Source organism: Salvia miltiorrhiza, unplaced genomic scaffold (assembly GCF_028751815.1).
Source record: "Salvia miltiorrhiza cultivar Shanhuang (shh) unplaced genomic scaffold, IMPLAD_Smil_shh fragScaff_scaffold_140_2, whole genome shotgun sequence".
Classification (NCBI taxonomy): Eukaryota; Viridiplantae; Streptophyta; class Magnoliopsida; order Lamiales; family Lamiaceae; genus Salvia; species Salvia miltiorrhiza.
The window spans coordinates 267,943-280,742 of record NW_026651416.1 but is presented as its reverse complement, the minus strand read 5'-3'; the positions used below and the strand labels follow the sequence as shown (position 1 = coordinate 280,742).

At 39.4% G+C, this 12,800-nt stretch overlaps 1 long non-coding RNA gene across 1 annotated transcript; it reads right to left on the bottom strand.

Annotated features, from left to right (window-relative positions):
* Positions 1–5,236: 5,236 nt before the first annotated feature.
* Positions 5,237–8,209, bottom strand: LOC131002483 (uncharacterized). Its single transcript, XR_009094314.1, has 3 exons — positions 7,998–8,209; positions 5,980–6,043; positions 5,237–5,463 (listed from the first exon to the last, which is right to left on the bottom strand). It is a non-coding gene; the product is annotated as an uncharacterized LOC131002483 (long non-coding RNA).
* Positions 8,210–12,800: the final 4,591 nt, after the last annotated feature.

Below are 12,800 nucleotides of genomic sequence, written 5' to 3'. Positions count from 1 at the left end.
CTATAAAGACTATCACGAACTTGTCTAGGTATTCGGAGAAATGCAGTTCATGATCATGAACACAGTTGGTGCATTCGTCAAACCGAAAGACATATCTTCCAAACCTTAAGTTTATAGTAATGCCTATGCATACGCGAGTGCCGTCTTCGGAAATATCTTCCGATATATTTTCAGCTGATAGTATCCCATCCTCAAGTCAATCTGTTTAAAAAGGTGCTCGCTCTTGTAGTTGATCGAATAGATCATCGATCCGGGGTAACGGATATCGATTCTTCAACGTTACTTTATTCATCTCGATAATCGATACACAGCCTCCAGTTTCCATCTTTCTTTTTAACAAAAGAACTGGTGCTCCCATGTGGGAAACACTGGGTCGAAAGAAAATCATATCTGATGTTCTTGTAGTTGCAGCTTTAACTCTTGCAACTCTGTGGGGGTCATTCTGTACGGCGCTTTTGACGTCGGTACGACGCTAGGTTCTAACTCGATCGTAAACTCAAGCTGTCGATCTGGGGTAACCCGGTAAAGTTAGGGAAAACGTTTTTATACTCTCGCACATCTGGTACGTCGTCAACGTTTGCCTCGAATTCATCTCTCTGGTTCAAAATATACAACATACGCGGTTGTATCTTTTCTTCGCAAGAGATTTCTTGCTTGCAGTGCCGAGATAATCGCGTCTTCTTCCATTTTCTCTCAATACCAATGAAGGAAATTGGTTCTCGGCCAAATGGCTGAAAATATATTCGTCTCTCCGTGCATTGTTTCTTTGCACGATTTTCTTCTAACCAGTCCATTCCTCACATTTATATCCAAGTACCACATATGCATCAGTCTCAGATTTCTAATCTCGAGCTTAATCGATTCTAACTTAAATTCTAAGTTAGGGCATACGGATGAAACCGTAGTAATTCTGTCTATGGGTATGGCTATTCTTTAGAGGTTGTGGAGCAAGCTCTATGTTCAGTGTCGAACAAACATACTATGGGCACAATCTTTCAACTCGCCTATATCTAACGAATTTCCTCTATTCTTGTCCGGTGCTTCCTACTCAAGCGCGAACAGTTTCTGGCGTGCGGTTGATACGCCCACGACGATGCAGTCGATTCGCCCTGCGGGGTTGGTAGTTTGCCTTCCTGATTGACGCGGTCGATAGGCTGGCTGTTGTCGCTGTGGTGGAAATAGCGGTAGATTCCCTCCATTGCTTTTGAGTTGCGGTCGAAAACTGAATCGGTCGTCTTCGCTTCCACTTTGCTGACGATTCGGACACTGTTCGAGTAGTGCCCGATCCTTCCGCAGGTATAATTGCTTTTCTTTCTCATCTTGCATTCTCTCAGACGTAATTTATTGCTCTTCGACAAAGCGATAACCCTCGCGGTCCTTGAAAAACTGCTGCTGGGGCAGCTGGGCCAATTAAAGCCGTTCGTCTCGGTTCTGAATATTGTGGTGGCGCATCATGACTCTGCCACGGCTTCTTGGGGTATTGACTTCGGTCGTCCCATTTTCTCTTTTCTTCTTGCCCGCATCCAGGAAAGGATGGATTGCACATCTGAGTGCTCTAACTCGTTTGGGTGCTGAAGCTCAAATCACGTTCTCTGGCTGCATTGCCAGTCTTATATCAAATGCTCTATTTAATGCTTCAGTACACATAACCGCATTCTGACTCGTTACATCGTCTCGTACCTCTTGTCTCAAAGCCTGATCGAAACAAACTTTACATCGTTCAATATCTCTTCTCGATAATGTGGCATACCGAACCTAAGTCGCGAAACTGACGTTCGTATTCAGCTACGGTTTTATTGCCTTATCTCATATCAGTCAACTCTATTCTTCTTCGATCGGTTTTCTCTTTCTCGGTAAAAATCTAAGGGAACATATATCAACCTTAGAACTAATTCTCATAACTCACGAATCATAAGATTCTTACTCAACATCATACTATTTTCTCAATTCTCATAACTCATTGTCAAAGACATATTTCATGTCTATCAATGCAACATCAGCTCAAAACTCTACTCAAGCATAGAGACTCTCTGGTCATCGTCATATAGACATATAAGAAAATTTTCTCTTTCGAGAACTCTTACTAATTGCGGGGCGTAACGATAATAAACATCCCTCTAATACTACGACGATGCTACATCTATATTAGTCGTCATCTCAGTCTACTATCGTGGAAAACATTATCTGCTCTAACCAGTCATCTCGATCCTCTTGAACCTGCTATTGCCTATTCTGGCTTAGCATCACTTCTTCTCGTCCTCGAATTTGTTAGCTTGTTGCATACTTGGCTAATATAAGAAAATCCATAATCGAAAAGTTGTGCTCGTCCCGTAATAATTATATTCTATGGCTGCTCCCATATATCGTGTTTCTTCCAAACACTCTTCTTGTTATACCATCCTAGTTACCTAGACATTCCTAATTCTTTTCGGATGTGGTAGGGTAATAGGATGTGATGAATAAAAATGCTTGATTTTGAACAAGACGAGCTCAAGTAATGGAATGATTCCATAATAGCCAGTGCTATTTCAAGGATAATGAAGAAGTTACAATTAAGGCAAGATCAAAAGCTAGAACAAAATCTAGAACAAAACTGAGATATGATATGGTAGAAATAAATCAATACTGGAGGTAGAAACAATCCACTAAGTGGAAAATGAATAAATTGTCCACTGTTAAGCAAGGGGCAAGGATTTCCAACACAAACGGCTCGGCTCAAACACAGTGGATCTGGAAAAATTTTCTCAATAGGAAATAGTTCATCTCCTGTTGGAGTTCAAATGGATGCAGAAAAATTTAAATACGACCAAGCGGGATAGGGACTCAATAAGTCTACTCTCATGACTACTCTAGCGATGAAACGCGCGGTCCCGGTGAAAGTACCTCTATTTCAAAGTACTATTGGTCAATAGTATCTATGCATCCCATGAAGTCTCCATAACACGTTCGTCCTATTAGGGTCATGTCCCTAAATCGCGATGAAAACTCTAACTCTCGTCGTATTATCTCAACGGTTGATTTCTCTGTTCCTTTTCTTCATCTTCTTCATCTTCTCTCGGTTTATGTTTGGTTCTCTCTTCTTCTCGGAGGTATACTACAAAAGGAAAAAGAGTTATATAACTATCGATCTCTAAACTAACCGTTTGTCTTTACAAAATACAAATCCTCGTTTCTCATTTCACTTCTATATCTCATTTGTGATCTCAAAGTTCTCAAAACTCTCATCCAGTCTATTTCTCGTCTATCATCGTTCGAAATTCTCATCAATCTCTATTTCTCATTTTTCATCATGCATCAGCATCATCATCATTCTCAAAGCTCTGCTAAAGATAGTGAAACTCACTAATCATAAACATCTCTTGTATATATATATATATGGAAAATTGCCTCTCTATCGAGGTCTTTTACAAAAGTGAAGTCTTATGCACAAAAGTCCTAACTCCAAAATGATGCTCTGGCTATACAAGCATCATACATACTAAGCATATATAGATCTAGGCTATACACACATACACACTATACTATGCTTCTCTACCTATATATATATAACAACTATGCACCTATACATATATACGCGTCTACAAGACATACGTAATCACTAGGCATCATCTCTCGAGATCCAGCTCGTCGCCTCAATCAATACGGGCTGTCATAATCTGACTCATCGACTATCGGAGTATAGACAGGTGTCTCAGGAATAGGTATCCACGTATCAACTCCATCGGCAGTAGTCTGTCGCTGTAGTGGCTGGGTCCAACCATAGCCGACCGTCATCTCTGGAGTCTCCTCCTCGGGGTCCTCCTCATCACTATCGGAGCGTGCCGGCCGAGATCCTCCCTCCTGAGCGTCTCGGTACGGTGAATATAGAATCGGGTGCATGTACGTCTGAAAGGCCAAAGTGCCAAGCTCAGGCAGCGGGGCAACCCTCGGATATGGATCGGAAGGAACATGCTGCGTCTCAGACTCAGTAGAATCAATCGGCTGTGTCGACTCAACAGGTGGCAATGGCAACGGTGTCGTCGCCGGTGTCAAATCCCAAGGCGGGAAATCAGCACTGGGAGAAGGAATAAGTGATACAAACGCATACGGATCACGCTCAATCCCAGGTGAGTACGGCTCGAAAACCATCGGCTCTGGATCATCGGACTCGAGAGAAACTGAAATCGGATCAGCTGGGGGTAGAGGTGCCATCAGAATCGGCTCCTCGAGAGGTGGAGGCACAACAACTAGCTCCCTTCCCTGGGCTGGTCCCTCAAGCTCTCCATACGGTGGTGAAGGCGGATCGCCATGAGCAAAATAACGGTGGCTCAGCGTCGCGATGAAGCCACTAAGGTCTCCGTACCTGATGCCCTCCAACCAGGTAGTATCTACGTACTGGGGCACTAAAGATGTCGCCCAGTCTCGCCACAAAGGTGGCAGTAGTGGAATCAAAAGCGTAATGGCCTCCGCGCCATCGATCCCATAGGGAATAGCCCTCCTCCATCGTCGGTGATAGTGTGCCAGAAGTTCACCCAAGGTGTCATCCTCGTCCGGGATATACTCCCTGAACCATCGCTGCATCGCTGTCTCGATATGACTCGGCATCCTGTAATATAAAACATCATATCCATTAGAAAATGGATGACGAAACTTACTTGGTACATCTCAATCAACAACATACTCGTCCTCGTTTGGTACGGTGGGGCATCGGCTATATTAGCCTCAACATTCCTCCTCATATTCCACATCAACTGCCTCATATCAGATTCCATCATCTCAAATAATTCCGTCATCAAAACAATTCATAACTCATTAGTAACCCAAACTCAGCTTTTAACAGAAAAGCAATAAGTAACAACATCAACCTCTTACCTCGTTAAGCCGGAGGAGATGGGGTGCTGGGGTTTCGTTTCAAACTGACTCTCTCAAACTAGCCTAAGAATTCAAATTAGACTAGTACTCAAGTTAAAAAGATACCAGTAATCAAAGGTTCAACTCAGTCAAGCAATAGACTCAGAGCAGATGACCTGCTCTGATACCACCCTGTCGCAGCCCGAAATCCCGACACTAGTGATAGTGGGGTACGAGTGTCGATACGACTATTTTTAAAGAATAAAAGATAAGAAGAATAGGTCGAACATCAAGCGGAAGCTCACATCAAAGCATGCTAAGGAAAATATTATCAATTGAACCCAAGGGTAAAATCGTCAACGTCGTTGTAACTTTTTAATTATCAGGAATTTCACGAATAAAAATAAAACAGGTATAGCTTATTTTTCATAAGGAAACATAATATGCAGAGTATCGCAGCAAAAGGCGAACCAGTTACATGTATGGAGACACATAACCGTGAGTATATTACTTGATTCATATTCAAAGTAACTTCACATCAAGACTTTATCGATAAAAAGGAAATACGATAAAGTAAATACGTCATCCAACGATCCCCCACCAGCACCAGACCAATCTCACTCCTCGCTTAGCCTGCACATTTAGAAATACATGCAGGGCGTGAGTATATAATACTCAGTGGGCAAACGCCGAAAAACAAGAAAGGTGCTCTTAGAGCTATAAGTTTGAAGCTTGCCACATCTCAGCAATACACAGAAATAAGTTAGTATCAATGAATCTGTGCATGCAGTTTTCATAATCAACATCATAAATAAGTAACTGCGCAGTTTAAACATTCATCATGTATGTACCACATCCACTACTCATCATCAAAGGTACTGAGAAGTAGGCCTCCCTCTCAAGTACCGTGACCGGCCGACCCGAAGACGGCTCACAGTCACCTCTGTGCACAAAATCCCGCTTGTGGCAGGACCGAATTCGTCTCATCAGTAGAGGGTAACACACAAGCTCAACATCAAAAAATTGGCAAGTCAAACAGTTCTCAAACATCATTTATCTCAAAACATTTGATAAGCTCATAACATCATTATATCATCAAATCATTTTGGAAAACTCGGATAATATATTTATACTCAAAATATTGCCCACCTGAAGACCTTACTCAAAAACTCCCGTCAAAGTGGAGTTACTTACTTCCTTGCTCTGCTCGTGTCTTCAGGGATCATCGTCATCATCGAAGGTTCATGTCATAAAATGAATCCCGATTAGAAACTCAACGACAAAAACTCATGCCTCAACTCATGCTCTATATTATATTCTATCTTCTTAACCAACTCTACATAAACTCTTCACTCATTTCAAATCCTTAAGTCTAAGGATAGGTTTCAAGAAAATCATGGTTCTAAGTCTCGATTTATCACTCATATATGGCTCGTCTAATATCATTCAAACACTTAGGCAACACAATCACATAAGGCACATAAGAAAATACCATCAAACGTCATCAAGACATGTTCTGTTTTTACACAGACTCGACTTCAAACTTTAACACGTTCTGACTCCGACATCCCCTGGACTCCAGACTCATACCAAACGAAAGGTATTTGAGTCTAGTTTCATTTAAAAAAAAGTAGAGTCAGAAACTCCAAGTGGTTTGGGAGATATGACTGTTTTACTACAGTCTACCATATTCGGCAGTTTTGAGCAATCGAAAAGTTTGATTTTTCAAAAATAGTAAACGTTGTCAAACTGCGCTCAAATTTGGTGGATATCTAGCCCATACAGTAAGGTTGATACCATAAAAATTTGGAAATCTAATTCACACAGGAAGTCACTGAAATGAATGACTTTGTCCCCTGTTCTCTGAAATTCCCGGCAGAAAAGTGCAGATTTGGTTTTGCATTTTATAAAAATAGTAAATCAAGTCCAAATGACTTGAAATTTTACCGGTATGCTCAAGACTCATGTAGGGACATGCTGTAAAATTTTCAAAGCCATTAGACATCGACAACCCGTCGATCACAGTAGGTCAGTAGCCTACGAAAAATCACCAAAAATTCATTCCCAACTCTTAAATGCTCAAATTAACATTTATACAAAGCAACCACATCAAAACTCATTTTAAGCACTTAAAGCACTTAAAAACATTCAAATACATCAAAATACTCATAATACTCAATCTTGACTCTTTTCTTTCATCATCCACTCAAATCTCAAGGAAAACGTTTCTTCAACGTATCAAACAAATTCTCTTTTCAATCTCATGCTCAAAATTTCTCAATCATTCATTATTGACCTCATACATCATGTAACTCATTTTACACATATATTTCCCTTTTTATCATGTAAACTAACTCTAGTGAAAAACTCATATATCATCATAAAATTCTCAACAAAAGCATGACAACTTCACAAAATGATCATAAATCAATTTGACCTCATTTTATCATTCGTTAACCCCACATCATATGAGAACTCAAAAACTCTTTCAAACTAAACTAAGTCCAAATTTTACTTAGCTTACATTAGACTTAATCAAACATATTAAAACACTACTATCATGCTCAATTACACATATCTTAAGCCAAAACACTTATTAAACACATAGACAAGAAAGTCCTAATTTTTATTAAACTAAACCCTTTGAAATTTTATAAACTCACATGGATCTTTAATCTCATCATATATCTATCAATTTTGTCATTTAATCTCACATCAAAACCATCAATTCACAAATAAGGGCATATATACACATATCCCTAATTCTAGTAAACTAACTCACATCAAAACTCCAATTGACATCATATACTCAAATTACTCCATCAATCATCATCATATACACCTCATAAACTCATTTTCATCATCAATTCATCACCTTGATCATCAACCCAAAAATTCCCAAATTTGGGGTAAACTAAACTCATCGAATCTTTACATCTCAAAACATAGTTTTTCAAAACACACCTCAATCATCACCAAACATCACATAGTTCATTTTTCTCACCTCAATTCAAGGAAAGAAGAAGAAAAATTTTTGAAGGGTAAGATACCCATTTTTTCGAAAATTTGAAGGAAAAAGGGAGGGGGTGATTTCTTGCTCCAATCCTTCAAATAAACTCATATACACACTCATACAAATTATATCTATGAAAATGGAGATCACTTACCCAAGTTTTCACCAATTATCCAAATTTTCTCTCACTATTCTTGAAACCAATCTTCAAGGATTCTCTTGGATTTAAGTTAATAGGATGTGTTTATGGAGGATTTAAGTAGTGATTTATGTGTTTGGCATACTTGGTAGAGCTTCGGAGGTTTCATCAATGGCTAACAATGGAGGAAAGTAGAGAGATGAAGGGGAGAGAGAGATGACCGAAAATGGGGTGGAGAAGAGAGAGGAAACTTTTGCAAGATTGTATTTGATTTGGATGATCTTGTGTATCTTTAAAGAGATTTGTAAATCTTAGGGAATATTTAGTAATTAATGGATGATCTATCTCTCACTCTAATCTCTCTCTAATCTCTACACTCTCCATCTCATACTCTCAATTCTCTACTCTCTCAAATCCATACTTAGCAAAATTTAGGCATATAACATATGGTATGGGTGATTAAATAAAGTGTGTGAAAGGTGATCAAATAAAATCACAAAACTATGGTAATGTCACTCATTAATAAAATACCACATCATAAATATTCATGTGACCAAAATAATAATTATAGCACTCATATTAGTGCACTCACATATATATAATATTCCTCTTCGTAGGAAGAAAAATAATTTTTTTAAAAAAAATATTATGCTCGGAAAAATTTTCATAAACCGGCATCATTCGATTTCTCGATAAAAATAAACCATACTTGCTTTGGAAACTTAAACAAAATTCCAAATGCTAAGGTCTCAATAAAAATCATAATAACTCGGTCACAGTGACACACATCACAAAATCACATAATCACTCAGTCACGTAAATTCACATAACATCACATCACAATAGTCGGCAGGCTCAAATAAGCTAGACGTCTCTCTGACCGACTCTATATATCAAGGTTTCTCACTCTTTCTTCCTCGACTCTATTTCCAACTCAGTATTCCTATTTTTCTTAATAGGACAGTCAATCTCTAACAATTCAGTATCTGGTAACTCTATTCCCGGTAGTTGGAAATAAAATAAAATCTCAACTCGATATCAATCAGCATCTCTATCTCAACTCATTTCTCAAATCTCATCACTCTAATTCCATCATCGGTTTATTCACTCGTATCTCTATTTAAAAGACAATCCGTCTTATCTACTCATAAAAAAAAAAATAGTCTCGTATTTCGACATCTCGGTACTCTTATTAGTGTTAAGACACTATCTCACAACATGAGGAAAAGTACGGGGTGTTACAAAACTGCAGGGCATCTTCATTTGGCAGCCCATAGAAGAGGGGGAGCAAACTTGAATCATTGGGCTTCAGGTTGTAATTCCTGACTGCAGTAGGGAGCACAATAGCTGAGTTCGTGGCCTCTATGACAGGCCGGGTAAAATCCCCCATGTACTGCAAATTTCTTCCTGCCATCTTCTCAACTCCAACGCTAGACAAAAGAGACTCGGTACCCTCTCCTAGGCTTCAAGCACCTCGAGTGTACGGTGAGTGTTGTCAAGTAGAATGCCAAATTCCTGTTAAGACTTTAACTCCCTAGCAACACAACACTCAACAAAACAGATCAAACGCACCAGTGGGAGAAAGAAAATAACCGAGCAAAAATAAAAATAAAATAAACACAGAAAACAAAGTAGCACAACCAAACGCCTAAAGCCTTCCCCGGCAACGGCGCCAAAATTTGACTCAACCCAAAACACCTAAGGGATTGACTCGCAATTGTACGAGGTCGTCCTAGTGTAATAAGCTAACCCAAGTCGTCTCTCAAGGAAGGCTAAACAGGGCTCTGATCATGCTACGCATAGAAAACAGGAAATAAACCTAAACAATCTAATCAGAAGGTTGTATCTGACACTCTCTCTCCGGTTAACTAATTCGTAATTAAAATAAAGCATATAAATTTACCTAGGCGAAAGATAGGAAGCATGTAAAGAAAGCAAGAAGGCAAATAAAGCTAGGGTTCTAAACTAGCAATCTAGAAGCAATAATTAAATCAACAACCATAGACAACGATTATCTAGGGGAGATAAAAGAACAAACATCTAATCAAATTAATACTAAGCATGATTTTCCTAAGGAACATGTAAATGAAAAGCGACATCAATTCAACTGAGAATTACTCTAACAAATCAACCAACAATCTAACTATACTAACTAGGCAATAAGATTAACAAAGCATAAATCAATGCTAAATATCATTATCAAAACGTATTCAATTATCTAGGAAAAGAGCTGACTCAACTAGAAACACCTCTAAGTTGACTTGCAATAGAACAAGGACATCCTAGCGATGGTAAGTTGACCCAGTGTCATCTCTCAAGGAAGGTCTTTAAGGGCTTTTAGTATTATCGTAAGAAAAAGCAATAAAAGAAAGCAGTAAAGGTTCTGATTTAAAAACGTAACTTAAAATTAAACGTAAATTGAACTTAAACTTAACCTAGGCAATAATTTAAACAACTCGAATTAAACCTAACTTAAGAAATTAAAGACTTGTAAATTTAGAGACTTCTAATCTAGGCGTGAAACTAAAGTGCATAATTTAAATTGCATAATTGAAAAGAAAGCATAAACGAAAAATGTAAACATGATTAAACGAAAGTAAAGTGAATTTAAATACTAAATACCGTAACTGTCTTGAACGTATAATCGTGTCACTCGATCACAATCCAAGAACTAAACTAAAAACGAAATTAAAATCTAACTTAGAATACTAAAAACCTTGAACTAAGAAAGCAATGAAATTCCTAAGCTTTTGATGCCAACAAATCGCAAGGTGGCGTCTAAAACTAGGGCAAAAGATTGATTATTACAATGAAAAGTATGGCCCTATTTATAGACTTCAAATTCTTAAGGATCACCACGGAAGTTGCCATGCAAAGAAGAATTCTAAAGGCAATAGAATCGTGCAAAATAAGGCAACTTCCAGCTGGATGCACGCTTCTGGAAAACACTCCTACTCTCGCCAACTTCGCAGCTCTCGCTAGAGGAATGGATGATTTCCCTAACCTCGCCAGAGAAATGGTTTGACAGAGGAACGGTGAATTCTCTGCTATCGCCAGAGTAACGGCGATTTCTCTGGCTTCTCTGACTATTGAGCGCTGGACTTTACTTCTCTGATGCTGACGCTTCTCGGCAGAGGAATAGGTGATTCCTCTGCTCTGGCTTCTCGATTCCTCTGACTAGCGACTTCTCTGACTGGTGATTCCTCTGGCGATTCGATTCCTCTGACTAGCGACTTCTCTGACTGGTGATTCCTCTGGCGATTCGATTCCTCTGACTAGCGACTTCTTTGACTGGTGATTCCTCTGGCGATTCGTTCCACTGCTCTGGCTGGTGATTTCGCTGCTCTGGAGATTGGTTTCTCTGACGCGGGTCTTCGGCTGACTTCTCTGGTCTGGCTACAGAGTTATGCTAAAAACACCCTCTTTAGCCCCGAAATCTCCAAAATTATATTCTTCCATCTAAAAACCTAATCCTCCTGCGAAGCATCAAACAAGCCATAAAACGCACCAATTTCCAGAAGATTCTCTTAAAATAAAGCTTATATAATCCCCAAAATTTAGCACAATTAAGCATAAATCAACCCCCCCACACTTAGCCTTTTGCTTGTCCTCAAGCAAAATCCATATGAATCATAGGAAGAGATTGATTTCAACAATGCTAATTTCCAATCCAAACATTCACAAGTCAATTCCAGATTTTACAATCAACACACATTTTCTCGACCATGCAAGTAATTCAAAGTTTAAGAAGCAACAAAAGAGTAACGCAAGTAATTCGATCAGACCCAATTCTCCGCTAGAAGTGAATTCCCTAATGTGATCGCCTTTATAATCAATATCACCATTTTTCACGCTTTGTGTGCTTAAGATTTTTGACAGTTGAGCCATAATTCATGAAATAAAAACCATTTGGATGTAATCCAAAGTCTTTTCACGTGGTTTCCCATGCTCATAGTTGAACTAGAGGAGCAGAGACTCAGGGCTATCACATTTTTCAGAACAGGCCAAAAGTTTCAGAGCTGGCAATTTTGAAGTTGGCAATTCGTCCAACATTTTTGACATTTCACAGATACGATACGATCGTAGGCAATCACAATGACAACACTCCTTCTAGCATCTATCGGACAAATCACGTTTTACTAACTTACAATCATGTTGCAACAAAACTCATAATTCATTGCACAAACAAGAAACATATATCAAGAGTAAAACAAGAATAACCACCATTCATTCACAAACCCGAAATTCGCATCGAAAACCATCTACTCTTCCACAAATTCATAAAAATTAGCAAGATTCGAGACCAAAAGCTAAGCATAGAAAGACTAATCTCGCCCAATTGAAAATATAAGCACAACAAAACACCCCCCCACACTTAAAGCATGACATGTCCTCAGGGCACAAAAAGAAATAAGAAGAGTTGAGAATACGTCCCTGATTATCGGCATTGAGACACTGAAGCATCGTGCGAGGTGGTGAGATGGGGATTCGCTGGCTGTGGCAGAGCGGAGTGTTGCAGCGGGGAGAAGGGCAGTGGTGGTGAAGTGCAGTGCGGAAAGGTGCAGCGGTGGTGGCAGCAGCGCTGGTGGCTGTATGAGAATTTCAGCGCTGAAAATAAGACATGCTCACCAAGCATCATAGTATCCGCAAAGCAACCAAAACTTAGGAAAGACACGAAACACCCAACTAAAAACAAAGAAAAAAAAAACTAAAAACAAACCAACGGTGGGTTGCCTCCCACCAAGCGCTAGAGTTAGAGTCTCCAGCCCGACTTCAGATCTGAACTTCAGCAAGGGTTGTGCAGAGCTTGAGACTCCA